Genomic DNA, 23,173 nt, shown 5'->3' on the forward strand with positions numbered 1-23,173 from the left:
CTTCTTATCTTTTTTCTTTCTTTCCTTCATTTGCATTTAAGCAAAATTTCTATGAGCACCAAATAGTTTCCAGACAGCAAGTATTTTAATGATCAAAATAGAGAGAAAATATCAAGGAGACATGAATAATGTGAGAAGGTATTCAAGAGGTCAAAAGTGAAATCTAGGTCTTGAAAGACAGTCAGCATTTGGGTATGTGAAGAGTAGGGGCACATGAGTACTAGGTACAGGTTGTAAGTGGTACCAGGTTCAGAAGAGTGACCAACAAGAGCCAGAGAAGTCAGGGAAGGCTTCAAAGAGGAGAGGAGATTTGAGTCATGGAAGATACCAACAATGAAAAGAAGGAAGGTCTACACATATGTGGACAAACATATTCACAAGGCATAGAAGTTAGAAATAACATTAATATGTTTATGTAACTAAGAGGAGGTTAGTAACAAAGATTTCTATTTCCAAATCAGAATATAACATTTAATTATAATATTGCAATATATCATTGGTTTTCACATGAGGAGATCATTACAGATCCTAGCATAATATTCACTTATCTTTCATCATTGAAAATTGATGAAGGAACCATCATATCAAGAATACCCCTGACATTTTGAATGGAAACATAAATAGGGAGGCTTGGTGAACTCCTAAGAGGGTTTTGTTTCTCAATCTGCTATTATCTGAATCGTGTTTGATTTTAAGCTGCTTTGGATTTCCAGCTGCAGCTAGCCAGCATCCAACTTTGTTATACAATGGGGCCATAAATGCCTGATAATAGGCTGCTGGGTAGTGGCAGAGCTGTTTCTAATGAGTTCAAACGGGTTTGGTTATTGTGGGCAGTGAATACATGTGTTTACCTTGTTCCACAGCTGTGTTATATTTTAGCACAGTTGCTAACTTGTGGTGTAATGTGAATTTTCTTAATCATCTGCCCCTTTACACGCATGTTTTTCCTGCCAACACCCAAGTGGAAGACAAGGACCCAAATGAGGGAGAAAAGAAATAATTTATTGTGCCAAAATGTTTGAACATCAATAATGTGCCCTATCACTGCCTCCTCCTAATTTAGTACTTGGGATTTTAAATACAATAATGGGGGCAAGGGAGTAGGTGGCAAGAAAAAGAGATAGCCAGACATGGGTAGGGAGTGAGGGAAATAGATAGAGAGAAACTAACTAATAGCTGTTCTGTGTTGGATGCAGGAAAAAAGTTGGTATTAAGTAAAGGGCATGTCTTTTTAATGACAAACAGTTGAGATGGAGAAGAATGTTTATTTACACAACAAAGAGGAATGCATGGTTTTGCTGTCATCTTCATCTCTCATTTTCATCAAACGATTATTCTCCATATGGAAGATGCTTCTCAGGATGACCAGAAATAAACTCTGTCAGTGGTACATATACCCCAGCAGAGCAAAGAGACGCCAGGCTCCCATAAAAGGGAAACTCATCTTTACCTTCCTCTCTGGAAATTTAATCCCTAATCTTTGAGTGGTCATGCCTTGACTTCTCCTTCCATTTGTTCCCCATCTGAAATTGGTTAGTTTCCAGCAGGGTTGGTACAGCCAGACAGCCAAGTTTGTGGTTGTAGCAAAAAGAGCTTAGGCCCAAGGTGGTGATGGCTAAGCTTTAAATTTAGAGATCTCCACCTATTCCCCTACTCACCCTGTTCTTTGGTTTTTGAAAGCAATAGGGGGAAACCTCACTCTACCATCTCTTTGTTTGTTTGTTTGTTTGAGTGGAAATGTCATAGACAATTTCTTCCCCATTAAAAAATTGAGGATAACTATCGAAAAGTTCCACAATAAGTGGATGGTACCTGGATTCAAGACAATAGAATACACCTAAACATCAGTGTGGTGGGCTCATATTTTGAAATCAATGGTGTTGTGTCATGTTGTGAAGATCTTTCACTCAGCTAGTATGTTAAGGCAGATCTGAATTCAGGTTTTTAGCTCTAGATCCAGGGTGCTATCCAATGAGATACCTCACTTAAATGGCTAGAAATTTTGTTTTCCTTTTATCAAATCTAAATTTCCCCCTGTGTAACTTCAGTCCATTGCCTCTGGTTCTGCTCTCTGAGGTTGACCAGAACAAGATTAAACCACATAATTGCCTTCCAAACACTCAAAGGTGTTCTAAATTTCAACAAATATTCCTTGTACAATAAGGAAGCGCTTCTACTAGAATTAACACAACACTTAGTGAAGAATCTAATTTTTTTTTTTTTTGGCTTAGTAACCCCCCATGTCAAGCACAGAGCCTGGCAGATCCTCAGTACTTATGGACTGATAAGTGGCTGTCTTTTTTTTTCCAAAATGAGGATAAAATTACTTCCTTCAATGAATATTTACATGGAAGAAGTGGAAAGAGTCTAGAAGAAAGGGCCTTACAGGCCAAGTGAGGAGGCCACATTCCCAGGCACTGTTGTGCCTCTGACTGAGCAGAGGAGCTGATCAGCCCACGAGCTCCCTCTGCCTCCTTTGCAAAGGGATGTTTGGAGGAATTCTTCTGTTGTGGTTTTGAATGAAACATCAACATAAATGAACTGTGGTGGGAGAAATTAGTTAGAGCATGATATCATCTGAGGGTTAGGAGTCCTTTGACTTAGAAGGAGGATTGGAATCAGCCTGAAGGCCCCAAGCCTACCCTTAGGGGGATTAACAGAGCAAAAGGCTCTGCTCATTTGTTATTCTTTAATAATAACTCAAATTTCTTTAGTACTTAGAAGTTTACAAAGTACTTTTCCTACAGTCTTGGTGTTTTATAACTCCTTGGCATTGAGAAAAGTAATGTTTTTCACAAGAGTTCTTCATCATTTTATAATGTAATTACTCTTTTTTTCCAATTTATATCTTTTGCTTTTATGCCACCTTAATTTTCAAATATTTCCCTCTTTTCCCCAGAATGAAAGAGCTAGGTAGCACAGTGGATAGTGTATGGGTCTGGAGTCAATAAAACTACTCTTCCCAAGTTCAAATCTGACTGGTTGTGTGACCTTGGGCAAGTCACTTAACCCTATTTGCCTTAGTTTCTGCATCTGTGAAATGAGCTGGAGAAGAAAATGGCAAGTCACTCCAGTGCTTCTGCCAAGGAAACTCCAAACAGGATCACCAGGAGTGTAACATGCCTTTAAAATGACTAAACAGCAACAAAACAAACCCTCAACTCTTAGCAAAGAATTCAATGGATGAGGATGATGAAGAGAGAAGCATTTCAGTGAGAACAACTAACACCTAGAGAGTATCTCATAATACCCCCTATCTAGTTTGTTCATATTTTTTCCTTCTTCTTAGATCTGCCAGGGAAATTAATCTTTATTCCCTCAATTTAGGGTATCACTCTTTCATCTAAATCATATACCAATTTTGACTTTATTTTGATATAGGGTATGAGATATTAGTCAGTACCTAGTTTCTGCCATACTGTTTTCTAATTTTTCCAGCAGTTTTTTGTTAATAGTGAGTTTTTTGTCCCAAAAGTTGGGATCTTTGGGTTTATCAAACACTAGGTTGCTAAGGTCATTTTCACCTCTAGATTGTGTTTCTAATCAATTTCATTGATCTAACAATATATTTTCTTAGCTAGTACTAGACTGGTATACATACTTTGGTCTCTAAGAGATCTGACTTTTTATCAGTGATCTTCATGCAGTATATGTCTAGAAGTGTGATGGCTTCATAACTGTTGTAGACATTAAATAACTTTCTTAGTATAATTCCAAATTGCTTCCCAGAATTGTTGGGCTAATTCCCAGTTCCATCAACAGTATGTTGTTAGTATATCTCAAAATACTCTGCTAATGGGAATCACATCTAACCAGTTCTAGAGTGGTGATCAGAAATCATTCACTTGTCTCAAGAGATGTCTATAGTTCCAAGACCTATATATTGATAAGTAAACTACATAATTCAATGTTATTACTGCATCTTCAATAGTCTTGATCACAATAAGCAGTAGATCATATTGAAATGATGAGGTTTCAGAGGCAAAAGTGACATAATGGATAGGGCACTGGATTTGAAGTTAGGAAATTCTGGGTTAAAACTTCATCTCAGACAATATCTATATAAAATTGGGAAATGCACCTATATTCTCTGGGCCTCATTTTCTGAATTTATAAAATAAATATGTTGGAATTTTTATCTCTAAATCTGTGATCTCATAAAAGGAGATACATATAGATATAGGAAATGTAATTAAAAAAAACCTTTATTATTTCCTTCATTCATTAGTTCACTTGTTTCTTCCTTCCTTCCTTCCATCCTTCCTTCCTTCCTTCCTTCCTTCCTTCCTTCCTTCCTTCCTTCCTTCCTTCCTTCCTTCCTTCCTTCCTTCCTTCTTTTCTTCCTTTCTAAGATTTAAAAAGATGACAGCAAGAAGGATCTGGATAGTATGGAGTAAGCTTTCATGAAGAAGTGGTTCCTAATGATAGTGGTAGAGGGTGAGTTTGGAAGTGGCACTGAGGGATATGCAACAAGATAACTTCTGCTGTTGCCAGGATAGGAGAAGGGACACAACCAACCCTGAAAGATTTGATAAAAGACTTTACAGTTAATAGGAATAAGCTTTGTTTTTAGTGAACATCAGAAGATAGAAGAAGTGGGAAAGAGAACATAGCTAACATGAAATGAAAAGAAGTTTAATAATAGAGAACAGCTTCAGAAGACACAGTGAAAAGGTAGGAAACTGGAAGTTAATGCTGGGGAGAGATGGGTCAGAATTTTCTTTTGGAAGAGAAAGTTATCCAAAATCCTATAGCTCTTACTTCTCTCCTTGCTGCTTTAATCAGTCATCTCACCAGTGTGGTCCCCAGACAAGGCTAGATTATGGGAGGGAGTTGTAATAGGCATAAGAGTCTGTGGGGTCATAGCCCTTGTGGGAAGGGGAATAAGCATTTAAGTGGCCAACATTCTGCCTAGGGGAAGGAAGCATGTCCTTTTCAGTTTCCTTAGATGTTAACAGCTGGGACTATTCAACTTCATTTATTTATTTTTTATTTTTTTGCTTAGAACTTCTAGAGGTTCCATACTGGGTTAGATAAGCTTGAAGACAAGTAGAGAGTGAAACAGCCTCCTTGGCTTTCTATCTGCCCACTCTTTGAGGTCTGCATGGGTCAATCTGTATTCAAGCCATGATTCAATTGGCAAGTTTTAAAAATCTGAATTTCCTAAATGGGCATGCCTAACCAACATAATGCAAATGTATTATTTAATTTGATTTGATTTGCCTACTGATTTTGAAACTCACTTTGAAAACTTAAATACAATAAAAATAAAAGGGTCAGCCTCTTGACCCTTTGAAAAGCAAGGAATATCACTCATGCCTGGAGCTCTAAAAGAAACTTCTTGTGGAGTGGTTCCCATGAGTAGCCCCTGGTAAAGGGAGGTTTGTGTCAAAGAAAATAATCCCTCATATTTAAGACCAAAGGGTTTTTTCTGTATGCTGTGACTATACTTCTTTCAATGTTCACTTCTTCTGTGGAGTGGCAAAAAAAAAAGTTAATTTAGAGTCAAAAAGAAATATCAATATCTATGAAATTTGAAAAAATATGCCCAGCACTTTGTTTCAGAGAAAAAATAGCACAGCTCATGGACTATATAGCAGGATTCTGTTCTCCTTTCATCCAGGTGAATAGCTCTCAATATGAAGCCCAGCAAACATTCCTAATAAAAATGCCATGTGGGAAACCAAGCTTCGATAAACAAGTCTCAAAGTACATATGATTCAATCCCAAGGGGCTGAGCTACAGACTTCAGGGCTGAAAATGCAGAGTCTGGACTTCCCCTGAGCTGGGCTCTGCAGAAAAGAATCACTGTGCCCTGCCCCATTCTCTCTCCTCAGTCTGTGGAAATGCTTTATTATTTAAATGTCCACTTCACATGCCACTTCCTTCATGAAGCTTTTCTTCCTCTCCACCTCCAAGCAGGTTGGAATGAAATCTTATTTTTCCATACACCTAATAGAACATTCTGCTAGTACATCTCTTAAGTACTTAGTTATTATTTTATTTTATGGTATATATATACACATATGTTTATATATACATATATATGGATATGTATGTACATGTATCAGTTTCCTTGTCTGAAAAATGAACTGGAGAAAAAATGGCAAATCCTTAGGGTAGCTTTTTAAAGAAAACCCCAAATGAGGTCACAGAGACTGATCACAACTGAAAATTAGTATATAGCAAATATTAATCAATTAAATATATAAATATATTTAGATGATATATCTATAGTATATAACCACAAAATATATATTAATATTTTATGATATGCTATATTTATAATAAAATATATATTATCTATAAATATATGACCCTTAAATAATATATTTTATGCATATATTTATATATATATATGTATGTCTTGTGGATATGTGGATATGTTTGTGAGTATATTCCAGGGAATGCAAGGGAAGCTGTTCAAAGCTCAAAAAGACATGAGAAATAGGGTCATACATTCAGGAAGCAGCCAGTGTGATATTTGACCAGAATGCATATTACATAAAAGAGAATAATTATAGAAGGGAAATCATGAGTCAAATAAAATTTAGAATACTGTGACATTAAATCCATTACCTTAATTTAATACATAATTATCAAGTATCCACTATGGGATGACCATTTGTATGATGTAATGGAGAGACCAAGCCTCCAAGCCACTGGGTTCAAGTCCTGATTCTTTGATACTCATTGTCTGTATGATTCTGGGCAAGTAATTTAACCTTTTATTGCTCCAGACCAGTAGTTCTCAAACTGTGGTCCAAGAATATTTAGGAAATTCCAAGACTATTTCAAGGGTCTATGACATCAAAACTATTTTCTTAACAGACTAAAATTAATTTCCAATATGGAAAATTCAAAAGATAAATCCCATATAAACAAAAGCTCTTTGGGATCCTTAAGAGTGTAAAGTAGGTCCTAAGACCAAAATGTATGAGAATTTCCATTTTAATGAACTAAGACTGTGTATTGCCGAAAAAAATGATAACTGGCATCAGTATAGTTTCCTAAATCATAATAAATCATAAATCATTTCCTAATACCAACAAAATCAAAGGTCTGGCTCTTATCCCTATTGGCATAGATTCTATGTATGAGTTTAGAGAAGATAGAATCTTTGACTAGGATGGTGAAGTGCATGTGCATGTGTGTGCGTGTGTGTGCATGTGTGTGTGTGTGTGTGTGTGTGTGTACACAAGCACATTTCAACTTACTGGTTTTAAAAACTTGAATTTCCATGTGTGCATGCCTGTCATATAATGCATATACACACATATTTATATACATACATACATATTAAATATAAACATATAGTTCACATATATGTATACCTCACTCTCCTACTAGAATGCAATGTGAATTAAGTTAAGCATCTCTTCTCTAAAATTTGCATATCTCTTAGTACTTAGAAAAGACAATAATATCCATTAATTATTCTCCCTATATATTTTATTGTGGGAGTTTAAAACAAAACAACAGCAAATAGAAACAAAGCTCATTCCGCTTACCCCTCTTCAATTTTTTTTTGATAATACTTTTTTGTGTCACTCTTGGTAGTCTAGTGAAGATGCATACTTTCTAATAATAATGTTTTTAAGTGTAAAAATTAAATTAAAAATTATAACATAGGCGAACACAGAATAGTATACATGTCAGACCTTTGGGAAGGGAAATACTTCAAAACCAAGCAAGAATTAGAAAGAATTACAAAATGCAAAATAAATAATCTGGATTACATCAAATTAAAAAGTTTTTGTACAAACAAAACCAATGTAACCAAAATCAGAAGGGTAGCAACAAATTGGGAAACAATCTTCATAAAAACCTCTGACAAAGGTTTAATTACTAAAATTTATAAAGAACTAAATCAATTGTACAAAAAATCAAGCCATTCTCCAATTGACAAATGGGCAAGGGACATGAACAGGCAATTCTCAGCCAAAGAAATCAAAACTATTAATAAGCACATGAAAAAGTGCTCTACATCTCTTATAATCAGAGAGATGCAAATCAAAACAACTCTGAGGTATCACCTCACACCTAGCAGATTGGCTAACATGACAGCTATGCAAAGTAATGAATGCTGGAGGGGATGTGGCAAAGTGGGGACATTAATTCATTGCTGGTGGAGTTGTGAATTGATCCAACCATTCTGGAGGGCAATTTGGAACTATGTCCAAAGGGCGATAAAAGACTGTCTGCCCTTTGATCCAGCCATAGCACTGCTGGGCTTGTACCCCAAAGAGATAATGGACAAAAAGACTTGTACAAAAATATTCATAGCTGCGCTCTTTGTGGTGGCCAAAAATTGGAAAACGAGGGGATGCCCTTCAATTGGGGAATGGCTGAACAAATTGTGGTATATGTTGGTGATGGAATACTATTGTGCTAAAAGAAATAATAAAGTGGAGGAATTCCATGGAGACTGGAACAACCTCCAGGAAGTGATGCAGAGCGAAAGGAGCAGAACCAGGAAAACATTATACACAGAGACTGATACATTGTGGTACAATCGAAGGTGATGGACTTCTCCATTAGTATCAATGCAATTTCCCTGAACAATCTGCAGGGATCTAAAAAAAAATACTACCCACACGCAGAGGATAAACTGTGGGAGTAAAAACACCGCTGAAAAGCAACTGCTTGACTACAGGGTTGGAGGAGATAAGACTGAGGAGAGACTCTAAATGAACACTATAATGCAAACTCCAACAACAGGGAAATGGGTTCGAGTCAAGAACACATGTGATAACCAGTGGAATCATGCGTCGGCTATGGGAGAGGGAAAGGCGGGGGGGGGGGGGGGGGGGGGAGGGGGGGAGGGGGGAAGGGGAGGGGAGGAAAAGAAAACGATCTTTGTTTCCAGTGAATAATGTATGAAAACGACCAAATAAAATAATATTAAAATTTAAAAAAAATTATAACAGAAATTAATTTTATCAAAAGAACATCATCAAAATACATATTTAAAAGCAACAACTAGTTTTCCAGTTCCCAGTTAAAAGTTAAATATAAATATAAGTAAGCAAAGGGCCCAGATGGGTGCCATACCCACTGCCAAAGTAAGAAAGTAGAGATCAAAAGCTAATAATCTCCATTAACCTATCAGAATTAGCATCTCTTTGCATGCTTTCCACATTGCCTTGAGTTTGCTCTGGAGTAAGAATATTTCAGAGTTCTTCATAAAAAATCCATAATCATTGAGATAGTAGATATCGAGGTATGTATTTCAAAATACACTGCTTTGCCCAAGTTCTCCAAATATACCCTATGCCTGTATGAATCCTGGAATGAATTTGATGAGGGTTTATATGACATTTGATAAAGGCACACAGGTACCTGAATGAGACATCTTGCCTATGTAGATGTAAAAATGAAGACTTGAGTCCAGGACTCCAGTCCCCAGAAGTCCTTGCTCACTTCCCAGAATGCCTTGTAATCTCACTGAATTGTCACCTGGGCCGAGAGCATATTATTATTTAAAGGGTCTCCACCTACAGCGGGGTCTCTTCTCTTCCTGTCTCTGCTGGCAAGCAGACACATCTCATGATGTGAGTGAAATTTGAATGGGCCTCTCTGCCCACCTAGCACATGCTTCTCTTACTTGTATATTCCTAAATTCCTTATTTTAAATAAAACTCTAAAAAATAACACTCCTTGCAGAGAGAAACTAATTCCTACCTGCCTCAGTTTCCCCCAATTTTAAATCTTACATAGGAAAGGTACAAGGTTGCAATAGCAAATATGGGTCTGACACACAGTAAACAGTTAATAAATGTTTGCTGTTGGACTAGATGTGCTAAGTTTTATATACCTTCATCTATTATTTTCATAGCATATTTTCAGTCAACTACTCCTTGAATTTTTCACAACGACAGTGGGTACTAACTTCCCATCTAAAGATACAGACCTGGGCTTTTCTTTCAAGAAATACTCAATTGTCTCAACAGTGATTAATTTACGTAATAAGCACCTTGAAAAGTCAGGCATCTCCAAGGCACTTATGTGATCGATAGTGAGTGTAGAATCTGAAAAATGGAATGGCATTCTGATCAAAGGGGAAGAATTCTGACTGTTTGGAGAATTTCCTTTGTGTAGAAGGATTTGTGAAATGCAGCAGGCTAAGCTCAGCCATTCCCCTCATATATATGTTACTTTCACTAACATAGAATTGTTATCAATGTCATTTTTAGGATTTTCATTATTTTTACCAACTGCTTAGAATATCAGAATTGAACTTTACAAACAATCCAGGCAATACAAGCATCTCTTGCTGCTGTCATTATTGATTGTGGTGATGATGACGATGGTGGCAATTAGAACAATGTTTTTGTAACTTGAAAAATTTAGAAAACTTGACTACTGAATCATCTTATTCTTTACTTATTTGTCCATTTATCCATCCATCCACTTATCTATTTATCCTTCTTTCCTTCTCTCCTTCCTTCACTCTTTCCTTCTGCTTCCTTTCTTCCTTCCTTGCTTCCTCTTTTTTCTTTCTTCCTTGTCTGTAGGTCATGTTTCATGTCTAGGGATCACATGTTACTCTATATACTGTTTTATGTTAATACTTATTGAATATTCAGTAAAAGTATCCCAAAGCTGATTCAGTTATTTATAAATATACAGATAGAAATATATATATATATAATGCATTAAATATTATATATACACATATTTGTTATTGTTTAGTCATTTCAGTCATGCCTGACTCTTTGTGACACCATTTGGGGTTATCTTGGTAAAGTGGTTTGCATTTTCTTCTCCAGCATATTTTATACATGAGGAAACTTGGGCACACAGGGTTAAGTGACTTTCCCAGGGTCATAGAGGTAGTAACTTTCTGAGATCAAATTTGACCTTGGGTCTTCCTTACTCCAGGCCTGGTACTCTATCCACAATACCAACTAGCTGTCATGTAAATACACTCTATACATAATAATGTATATGTATATGTGTGTGCATATGTGTATAAAAGCATGAATGTGATACCATGGTTTAGCAGATATTTCATTGCTACATTTTTTTGGGGGGGTGTATGGGAAACCCTGGATCTAGGGATAGGGATCTAGAGCAAGGATCATGGATTTAGAATTGGAAGGGATGTGGGAAATCATTGAGTCGAATCCTCACATTTTGCTGATGAGGAAACTGAGTCTCAGAGAGGTTAAGTGGCTTGCTAGTAAATATCTGAGGTAGGATTTGAATTGTTATTTCTGACTCCCAAATTAAGATCTTTATCCACTGTGGCATCTGAAAAAGGAATTCTTTATAGCAGATCAGAGAGTTACTGCATTGCTGTACCTAACATTTCACAGAAATACCATAAATAGCTGAACAAAATAGTAAGCAAATAGTGAAAAGACTAATGATAGTGAAAATAAAAGGATGTCTTAAGTCCAATTTAGCAAGAGCTCTGGGAATCAACAGTGCAGGCTCACTAAATCATGAGCAGATGCTGAAAGACTTGATACCTAGATGCTGTAAGTGGCACAGATGGCCAAACAAGAAAGATAATCTTCTAAAACTGGACATAAATTATGTTTGGGGACATTCAAAAACACAAATGCTAGAGAGTCAAAGTATGAAGGACATTACATGATTAAAACAATTTCAAACTTGAGATTACCTGAAAATATGCCATCAGCCAAATAGCCTAAAGATCTCAATTTAAACCAAAGCTTCGTTTTAAATCCATCCATCCTTCCATATGAATTTCCATCCACATATGTGTGAACATATAGGTGTGTACACATTTGTGTGTGTATGTATGCCTGATTTTGAGTGGTGTGAAAATACAATTTCTAGGTGTATTGTGTATATGTACAGATTTATATTATTTATATACATATATTCATATTATATAGACATACTATAGATATTTATTATACCCTCCATGTTTGTTTGTATTTTATTTATCCTTGAAGTCCAATGCTTGACCATGACTTAGCAGGGACCCCAGGTTCTCTGGGACTCTTGTATTTATTTATTTTTCAGTTGAGAAAATTTATTTAATTAATTATTTTAGTATATTTTTCCATGGTTACATGATTCATGTTCTTTCCTTCCCCCTCCCCCCATAGCCAATGCACAATTCCATTTGGTTTACTTGGGTCAATGATCAAGACCTATTTCCATATTATTGATATTTGTACCAGGGTGATTGTTTAGTCTACATCCCCAGTCATATCTCTGGGACTCTTTTAGAAGTGCATGAATCCTGTCTTTAAGGATAGCTGTTGCAACATCTATGTCTCTGATAATCAAACAAAAGTTCATCATCATGAGTTTGAGTCAGGTGATAATATCCACCACCATAACCCACTCCTGTTCCCATAACTCATTTAGACAATTTAGTAAGGTGACAAGCAGGAGTATCAATGAAACGCAATTATGGATGTTTTAAAGCATCAATGTCAATAGTGTAGACCAAACAAGATATGCAGTTTTCACAGACTGGGAACATATAGACTTCAATCTTTGTCTTAGATGTAAGTCCTAGGGACCTGACTGAGATGCATAGAGGTTAAATGACTTGTCCAGGGTCACAGAGCTTATTATCAGAGACTAACCCACCAAGACAGCATGCTTCTCCATTTATATATAAATAAAATATGAAACACTCCAAAAATATGCATCATCCTTGAGCAGGAGTCATGCTAATCTTCTCTGTATCATTCCAAATTTAGTATATGTATTGCATGAATTTTGGGGATAGTTGAATTCCTTTCTGGGCTTTTGCCCACTTTTGATGTCCTCTTGTCACCCAACTCTCCCCTGTGGCTACAAAAAAACTGCAGCATTCCCAGAAGCCACACCTTGGTAAAACCATCTCAATTGTAGGGCTAAAACAGATTAAATATAATCAACAGTCCTCAAACCTGTCAGCATATTAGGAATATGTCTACCCCAAGCATCTAACAACTTCCCTATGAGTAATGGGTGATAAGAATAATTTATTCCATCAGACAAGAAGGTTGCTGAAGTGGATGCTGTGGAGTTTTAGAGCCTGTTCAGATATCTAAGAGACCAAGGTCATCCACTGCAGCCTGGACCATTGTCAGTCATCCTGCTTTTTGTCTTGCCACTGGATTTGGATGACTGGAAGAGACAATGAGGTTGACAAGTTTGTGCAACTGTCTCACTTAAATCCAATTAATGTACAAGTCAAGATATTACCTTCTGTTGTGGTTGAAATGAATGAAAAGAATGAAAGAACTACAGCAATAATAGCATATACAAAATATTACTGACATGTTAATCCTATGGTGGTGAGCCTCCCAACTTAGCTAATGTAAAAATGGAGACTTGTTTTCCTCTTATCCTCAAATTATTGTAATCTTTAAGTTGATTATGTTTTCATGATCCTGTTGGGGAAACTTTTCCCAAACAATCAAATGGAGAAATGTAAAAATGGAGATTTGAACCCCAGACTTCAATTCCCAGAAGACCTTGTTAGTTCCCAGAATTCCCTGAAATCTCACCCGGAGGTCCTCACCTGGGGTGAGAGCAAAAGGGGCATTTAAACTGACTGTACTGCCTACTCTGGCTCTCGGCTTCCGCTTCTGGGCACACATGGCTCTCTACCAGGCAGGCACGATGTAGGTTGCATGTGCTTTTCCTTATTTTGTATTTTCTTTATTTCTTAATTTTAATAAACCTCATAAAAATATAATACTTTTAGCAGAGAAACTAATTTTAACTGCTACACTAACTTTACCATCAATTTTCCAGAAAAAAAAAATATTGGGAAGATCAAACACTTTTTGAATGCATTTTTAAAATTTGGCCATGTAAATGTATGTTATTACTATATCAAGTAAAATTTGTAAGGATCTTTTGCAGGAAAAAAAAAAGAAGAAAAGGGACACTTGGGAGTCATCTACCAAACAAATAAGCAAACCTGGAGATAAAGCCCTCCAAGTTCCCTCTTGTTATTTTCTTTTTCAGCTCTACCTAGTCCCATTTTGTACACCTTGAACTCAAGTATTTCACTATCTTGAGACTTTCTCATTAGATTTGTATTAGATTAATTTAGCAAATGACTTTGTGTACCTGAAATTGAACGTTGACCTGATCCAGAGCTCTTTTTTATCTTAAGTGGCTTTACATTTGATGAGCTATAGTTCTTTCCCCTAGATCCTCACAAAATGCTTCTCATTACTGATTACTCTCATGGCTTGCTAATTATAATATTATTAATACTATTAATAACATTAATATGGCAATTCAATATTTACAAAACACTTTACACATATCTCATTTGATCCTCACAACAAAACTATGAGAAAGTTGCTATTATTATACTGTATATATTGTATATTTTGTATATAAGGAAAGTGAGATTGGGAGAGGTTGACTTACCCAGGATCATGTAGGTAGGAAGTATTTAAGATAAGATTTCAAAATACGTCTTCCTGGTCTGAATGCCAATTTGTATCATCTAATTGCCACTTCAAAGAATGATTATATGCTTAATTAGCAATATTTGCTCATAGCTGTACCTTGATTTTGATTGATATTGTTAGAATGTCCCATCAAGTAGGACCTGAGTACCTTTATCCAAAAGATAGGTCCTACAAACAAATAATACCTTACTGGCAACATTTTTTTTAATTTAAAAAATTTGTATTTAATATTCTTTTTTACATTTTGAGATCTAAATTCTCTCCCTCTTTTCTGCTCCTCCATCATTCACTGAAATTATATAATATCAACTGTATATGTGACTTTATGCAAAACATTTTCATATTAGCCATCCAAAACCACAAAAAAAGCAAGAGACTCCCAGTCAAATAAAAAAAAAAACAACTGTTTCAGTTTCCACATAGAGTTCATCATTTCTCTCTTTGGAGGTAGATAGCATTTTTCATCATGATCTTGGACCTTTGTTTTGAACAGAGCAGCTAAAAATTTCAGAGTCAATCATTCTTATAACATTGCTTTCATTTTGTATACTGTTCTCCTCACTCTGCTCACTTCACTTTGTATGAGTTCCTATAAGTCTGCCTAGGTTTTTCTGAAACCACTTTCCTCATCATTTCTAATAGTATTCCATCACAATCATATTGCACAATTTATTCAGTCATTCCACAATTCATGATCATTCCCTTAGTCTCCAATTTCTTCATCACTACAAAAAAAAATGCTGCTATTAACATTTTTGTACATGTAGGTCCTTTTTCTCTTTCCTTTTTCTCTTTTTGGAATAGGGACCTAATAGTGATATTCCTAGATGATAAAGTAGGCACAATTTTATATTCTTTTGGGCAAAGTTACAAATTACTCTCCAGAATAGATAGACTTGTTCAGAATTGCACAACAGCACATTAGTGTCCCTATTTTTTCACATTGGCTCCAAGATTTGTCATTTTCCTTTCTTAATGAGTTAGCCAATCTGATAGGTGTGAGGTGATACCTCAATTATTTTAATTTGTATTTCTCCAAACAATCTGATTCAAAGCATTTTTTTCATTGAATTACTGATAGCTTTAATTTCCTCTTCAGAAAAATGGCCTATTCATATCCTTTGATCATTTATTAATTGGGAAATGGTTCTTATATTTTTATAAATTTGACTTATTTTTCAATATATTTGAGAATCAGAGAAACTTGTTATAACTTCCCTCCTTTTCTCCACTTTCTTTCTTTCCTTCCACTTTTGGCTGATTTTGGTTTATATCTTATGCAAAAATGTTTTAATTTTATGTAATCAAAATTATCCATTTTGTTTTCTATAAACCTTTCTATTTCTTGTTTGGTCATAAATTCTTCCCTTATCCATATATCTGATTATGAAATTTGTCCATACTTCCCTAATTTATTTATAACATCACCCTTTATAATTACATCATTTAAACACTTTTTTTCCTTATTTTGGTATATGGTGTGAGATGTTGGTTCATATTTAGTTTTTATTAAACTAGTTTCCAGGTTTCTTAGTAGTTTTTGTCCCAAAGCTTTAATTTGGGCATTTATCAAATACTACATCACTATAATTATTTACTACAGTGTATTTCATACCTACTTTGTTTCACTGATCCATTGCTCTATTTCTGAGCCAGTCCCAGATCGTTTTGATGATTCCTGCTTCATAATATACTATGATTCCCTTGATATTCTTGAACTTTTTTTCTTCTAGAAAAATTTTGTTATTTTTTTCTAGTTCTAAAGAATAATTCTTTGTTAGCTTGATTGGTATAGAATTGAACAACAAGTATAAATTAAGTAGGATTGCCATTTTAATATATTGGCTCAGTCTACCCATGAGCAATTAATATTTCTCCAGTTGTTAAGATCTGACTTTATTTGTATGAAAGTCTTTTGTAATTATTTTCATGGAGTCCCTGGCTTTGTCATAGAAGGTTGATTCTCAATAGTTTCATGTTGTCTTTAATTTTTCTTGATGGAATATCAGTATCCTTTTTTTACTTAGCAGTGTATGGAAATGCTGATGGTTTATTTGGACTTATTTTATATATTGCTATTCTGCTAAAGTTGTGAATTGTTTCAACTAATTTTTTAGTTGATTCTTCAGGATTCTATACCATGATATCAAATGCAGAATGATACTTTTGTTTCCTCTACCTATATTTAGTCATTCAATTTCTTTTCCTTGTCATTACTATAACTAGCATGTCTAATATAATGTTGAATAATAGTGGCAATAATGGAATCCTTGCTTCATTCTTGATCTTACATGGAAACATAGTTTACTCCCATTACAGAAAATGCTTGCTTTTGTTTTTACATAGATACTGCTTATCATTTTAAGAAATATTCCATTTATTCCTATACTTTCTCTTTGTTGGTAGGAATTAGTGTTAATTTTTTTATAAACATATTCCACATCTATTGATATTATTGTGATTTTTGTTGTTGTTGCTATGGTCATTTTCCCTTTATATTGTAACTAGCTTCACATTCCTTGCAAAAGTCTCACTTGATAATCTATAATATTTGTGATAGATTGCTATAATCTCCTTGCTAGCATTTTATTTACAATTCTGCAGTTATTTCATTTCATTATTCATTAGGGAAATTGACTTCTTTTCTTTATCTGTTTTTGCTCTCCTTTTTTTAGATATCAGAGACATATTTGTTTCATAAAATGCATTTCTTAAGGCTCCTTTACATACTTTTTAATAGTTTATGTAGTATTAGGATTCATTGTTCCTTTAATGTTTGGTAGAATTCATTTGTAAATCCATATGTTTCTTAGGGAGTTCATTGAGGGCTTTTTTCCATTTCTTTTTTCTTAGTACACTTAAGTATTCTGTTTACTCTTCTGTTAACATGGACAATTTATATTTTTATAATAATTCATTCATTTCACTTAGATTGCCAGTTTTACTGACATATAATTGGGCAAAATAATACTTGTAGTGCATTCACCCTTTTCATTTTTGATTCTGGCAATTTAGTTTTCTTCTTCCTTCTTAAATCAAATTAACAAATGGATTATCTATTTTTTTCCACAAAACTAGCTTCTGGTTTTAATTATTAGCACAGTTTTTTAATCTCTCTTTTGGTTTTTGGAGTTCTACTTTGGGGTTTAATTGGACAAGTGGCCTCTCAAAGACTACCACCTTCTGCCATGTAAAATATACTTTAAACATGTAGGCTTTCATTGTGCACTGGTTCTTCCTTTGAAATGCCACTCAAAGTTTCTGGGTGTGAAAGCTCACAAATATTGCTCCTCTCAATCCCAGGTGGAAGGACTTTTAAACAAACAAACTTTTTTGTTCCCTAAGTTTGAACATAGCTAAATGTAGAGGCACTTTTATGAAAGTTTGACCACCAACTGCAAAATGTGTAGTAGGAAAAACAGGAAACTTTGATGGAATTTAGTTTTTCTTCAATGGAGAAATTATTTATACTAATTAAATTATAAAGCTTTCAAAATTTCAAAAGTATGATAGTTACCTTTTTGACTCAGGAGCAGAATTACGTTTTAATGAATCACAGTCTAGTACACTGTTAAATAACAACACTGTTTCCATATTCCTGGCTGCAAAAGAGCTTGGAGAGAAAGGCACAATAGCAGGACTTTTTCTAGGGCTATTTGGTTTCTGAGGAATAGTAGTTCAGATGCCCAGCTCTAGAAGGTTTTGCGGAAATACCTGAGGCACCTATAAGGGATGATGACTCAACTTGTAAACTGGAGGGTTAACATGCTACCTTGTAAGTGGTAATTTTTTTTTTTCCAAAAAGCCTATATCACATTCAGTTTTCAGTCTGCCTTAGCCATACCTTTTATACATTTATTTATGTATATATTTCTATTTTTGTATGTATATGTTTATGTATACATTTATACATGCATACATTTATAAGTTCCCTGAGCCCACAAATTAAGCTATCCAACAATTCCATACATAAAAAGAAAATAATTTTACAAATATATCCACATCACCAAAGATATTTTCCTGGGCTACACAGATATGAAGGGTAAAATACTCGCATATATTTCTATCATATGGACCTCAGTGTGCCTTTTCCTCAGCAGCCAGTCATAATCTCTTACCTCACAATCGACCTCACTCTCAACCCCACCCCACTCCTACCTTCCCACATTTTTGTATGTTGACTTTAATCAGTGTCAGTAATTTTCTTCTCCCTTCCCCAAACCCTGTCTAGTCACTCAGTTCTTTAAAGATAAAGTGTTGATTATCCTCCCGACTCTTAGAAAAGATGCAACTGGTGGGAGGGAAAGAGTGAACATGGATTGCAAAATGTCATAAAATGAATATTACAATTTTTATCAACATGTAAAAAATTAAAAATAAAATAAAAAAGAGAAGCAACTTTAATGCAAGTCTCTTGCTTCCTAGTAGCAGATGGTATAGCAGTTAAAATTAGTTTCTCTGCTAGAAGTATCATATTTTTATGAGGTTTATTAAAGATTAAGAATTAAAGAAAATACAAAATAAGAAAGCTCATGTCTAGGCCCAGAGAGCCCATTCACAATCACTCACTCTACATTCTGCCTGTTAGAGCTGCATGTGGAAGCCCAGAGAGTGAGTAGGCAAATAACAGTCAGTTTAAATAGCCATTGTGTTCTCCAACTCAAGTGAGATTCAGGGAGATTAGAGGGCAATCTGGGAACTAGCAAGGATTTCTGGGGATTGAAGTCTGGGGTTCAAATCTCCGTTTTTATAATGATCACTATTGGTGAAATGAAGAAGGAAGGTTGGTCCAAAGCTTGTAAGAGATTAAATCATACTTACTACCCTGTGGCATATCATGTGATTTTAATTGATAAATCCTAGACTGCATAACTAGGAAATGACATAGGATCTATGAACCCAGATCTTTCTGACATAAATGCCAATAGTCTATCTGATACATGAAAATTCTACTTTTGAAAAGCCAAGTTGTGCGAAAGCATTTGTTAAGTGCCTACTGTGGGTCAGGCTCTGTGGGATATTGTAATATGTTTTATGCATAAATATGTACTTCTGTTCTTTAGAAGAATGGTGACAAAATAATAGAAATGAGAAGAGCTTCCTATTCCTTTGATCACCCTGGGGGCTGGGCCTGTGGGGAGTGGGTGAGTCTTCTAGTGGCTCCAGTGAAGGTTCCCTCCTTCTGAACCCAGCAGGTCAAAGGGGACAAGTGAAGCAGCAGAGAAGAAACTGGTGGGAGAAGTCTGAATCCATCCTAGAAGATGACTCAGTCTGGATTTGAGATCACTAGTGAGAGTTCCAGGGCAAATTCTTCAAAGAGTCATAAGAAGTGATACATCTTTGTTCCAGAGCTGTTCCCACCAGGCTTACCTGAGGAAGATCAGGGAATTCATCAAACCAATGAGGAGAGTCATTCTGGAAGAGCAAATCCACTTGCCAGGGGAGAGGCATGGAGGCATCTACCCAAAGAGCACGCCATCTGGGTCCAGGGGGAAACAGCAACACCACAGTGGACAACCATGGCCATGGCTTCTTTGACTACTCTCTGTTGGTTCCCTTTCCATCTTCTATGAAAGCAGAGATTTCCTGCAGCTCTTTGGACCTAAATCCTGAGCCTCACCGCAGTGGAGTCCAGCGTGAGATAACTGTCATTAGGAATAAATTGGTTATCCATTGGAGAGGTAAAGAAGCCCGATTCTTCCAAGTGTCTATCATCACCTTCCTGGACTCTGATCATACAGACCAAGGAGCATTTTGGGCCCCCAATGCTCCACTAAGAACCCTCTCATCCCATTTCCCCAATGAAGAAGAGTTACCAAAAACACTGAGTTTTAACAAGATAGGAAAATGGAATCCAAGATCCCTCCCTAACTTCCTTACTGCTCACTCCTGCCCCCTTTCCCCCTACCCTGCTTTGAATACCACTTTCTTTTCAAGGGAAAATATGGAAGATGCAAAGGAGAGATCTTGGTTCCAATTACACATTCCACCATGAACTTGTTGCAGAAAATGAATCTCATTATACAAATACAAACCCTGAACTGATTGATCCCTTAATAAGAGTCAACCCTCAGTCCTCTACCCCTGTGGACACCAAATTTGGCTTCGAACTGGAATTACAGAAGGGGTATTTTTTTTTTATGATGTGGTTTTGAGGTTTTTTGTTTTTGTTTTTTTAACCTTTAACCCTCAGAGCCAGTTGGTAAAGAGGCTGGAGATGATTTAATAAGGACGGAAGACTATATGTATGTATTCACGTCTCTTCCCTTACAACATATGCTCCTTGGGAGCAGGAACTGTTTTTACTTTGGTCATTGTTTACCTCACCCTTAGCATAGTACCCAAAACATTGAGCACTTAATAAGTGCTTGTTGATTGGTTGATTAAGCAGAGACTAGCCGAAAGGACTTAAGGTTAAATAGGATAGTGATAGATGGATTGCTCAATGGATAGAGTAAGGAATGGAGTTGAAAGGTCCTGGGTTCAAATATGGACTCAGACATCTTTCTAGCAGTAAGACCTGGATGAGTCAACCCCAGTGGCCTAGCCTTTATCCTCTTCTGTCTTGGAACTGATAACTTGTAAGGAATCCTACACAGAAGGAAGGGCTTAAAAAAAAATTAAAAAGAATGCATAGGCTTTTCTCTCAGCCCCTTTTGGCCCTAACCTCCAGGGTCAGCAGAATGGCAAATGCAGTTGCTTCTCCTGGGGTTGGTAGAACAATTGCTGGCAGCAGGGGGTGGGGAGGGGGTCCTTACTCTCCTTTCTTTCTGCACCAGTTCACTCACTCTTTCCCTTTCCCTCTTATTCTCTGGGACTCTCCTTCCCCCTTCCCACTCTCTGTATCCATCTCATTCACTTAAGGGTAAGAGATTCAGCTGAGCCCTGGACAGGGAACTGAATTCTGTTTTCTGGAGCAGTGTTAACTCCTGAAGGTTGTTGTTCAGAATTATCTTTTGAATTTATAGTTTTAATGGCTTTTCATGTTCATATGGAGCTGGAGAATTCCCTCAAAATCCATATTGTAGCAAAGTCTTCATTAAATTTTTGCCTTCCTTCTTAATAAAAAAAGGAAAGAAGTGAGAAGAGCACCTTAGCTTTTCCATCAATCAGTAAACATTTTTTGAAGGACCTACTATGTGCCATATAACCATTAGGGACACAAATACAGATTTTAAAAAATCCTCTCTGGGATCTTACAATATGATGTGGAAATTCAGTATATAAAAGGAGGTTGAAAGGGGGAGTGGGAAAAAAGAGAAGGAGAAAGCACCCTGCTCAGGTGCATGAAGGAAAAGTTGAAGGAAGTCTGAAAGTTATATACCAGGGGAAGACTATGTTAAACTCATTCCATAAATAGAAGCCCTAGAACCATGGTCCCACCGACTAGTCAAAAGACACAGTCAGAGGAGTAGAAGGTACTGATAAAATGTGAATATCAAAACACACTCAAGGCATTTTTTAAACTTTTTATTTTATACTTGCAGGAAAATGACTTCTTTGACTTCCTCTAGGTCCCAACTAAAATCCAATATTTTACAAGAAGTCTTTTTCAACTCCTTTTAATCTAGTGCCTTCCTACTATTAATTATTTCTTATTCATCCTATTAGCTTACTTTGGATAGATTAGTTTGCACTATATTCCTATAACCCCAATTATATTATATGGAATTTGAGAGAAAGGACTGACTTTTGTTTCTTTCTGTATCCTCAGCACTTAGAAGTGTGCCTGAAACATAGTAGGATATAGTAAATGTTTACTGATCAACTAATGAGATTTCCCAATAATGAGTTTCCTGGGAAAGGAAAACATGCTGGAGAAGTCCAAGGATGTTCAAAAGCAGTGTAATTGGCAGTATATAGGTAGTAAAATGGTAGTGAACATTTGCCAGACTTGTATCCTTTGCTGTTCTCTATAGCCTCTTCAAGTACTCAGTAAATTTGCATTGTTGGATGACTTCACTGATAAGGGGGTCAACAGTAATTCCCCACCAGCCCAGGATTCCTTCTGCTTCTTGTGCTCATCATAGGTTATACTAGATGATTAAATGTGAGAATTTATTCCCTTGGCAATCTGGTGTACAGATTGACGTCTTTCCACTGACCCTAGCACAGACCATATACACAGACTGTCCTGACTCTGGGATACCCAGAATGTAACAGACAGATAAACCCTGATTCCAGAGCCTCACCCTTTGTTGAAATAAATGGAATATTGACTTCCCACTGAAACCTTTCTCTTCAATAGAACAGAGGGGCATACTACATAGACACTTAGAGCAACCTGATAGCTATTAAGCCTAAAAGACCCTCCTTTCTCAAGATGGGGCAATTCTCAACAACCCATGAATGACAGAGTCTCCTGGGTTGGGGTGGAGTGATGGTGGTGGTGATGATAATGGTGATGGTGCTGGTGGTGGTGATGATAATGGTGATGGTGCTGGTGGTGGTGGTGATAATGGTGATGGTGCTGGTGGTGGTGGTGATAATGGTGATGGTGGTGGTGGTGGAGGTGATAATGGTGATGGTGGTGGTAGTGATAATGGTGATAGTGATGGTGGTGGAGGTGATAATGGTGATGGTGATGGTGGTGGAGGTGATAATGGTGATGGTGGTGGTAGTGATAATGGTGATGGTGATGGTGGTGGAGGTGATAATGGTGATGGTGATGGTGGTGGAGGTGATAATGGTGATGGTGGTGGTAGTGATAATGGTGATGGTGATGGTGGTGGAGGTGATAATGGTGATGGTGATGGTGGTGG

At 36.3% G+C, this 23,173-nt stretch overlaps 1 non-coding gene across 1 annotated transcript; it reads right to left on the reverse strand.

The window, feature by feature from the left end:
- Positions 1-12,608: 12,608 nt before the first annotated feature.
- Positions 12,609-12,712, reverse strand: LOC130458595 (U6 spliceosomal RNA). Its single transcript, XR_008918011.1, has one exon. It is a non-coding gene; the product is annotated as a U6 spliceosomal RNA (small nuclear RNA).
- Between the last annotated feature and the right edge of the window lie 10,461 nt (positions 12,713-23,173).

This window comes from Monodelphis domestica, chromosome 3, assembly GCF_027887165.1.
Source record: "Monodelphis domestica isolate mMonDom1 chromosome 3, mMonDom1.pri, whole genome shotgun sequence".
Lineage (NCBI taxonomy): Eukaryota > Metazoa > Chordata > Mammalia > Didelphimorphia > Didelphidae > Monodelphis > Monodelphis domestica.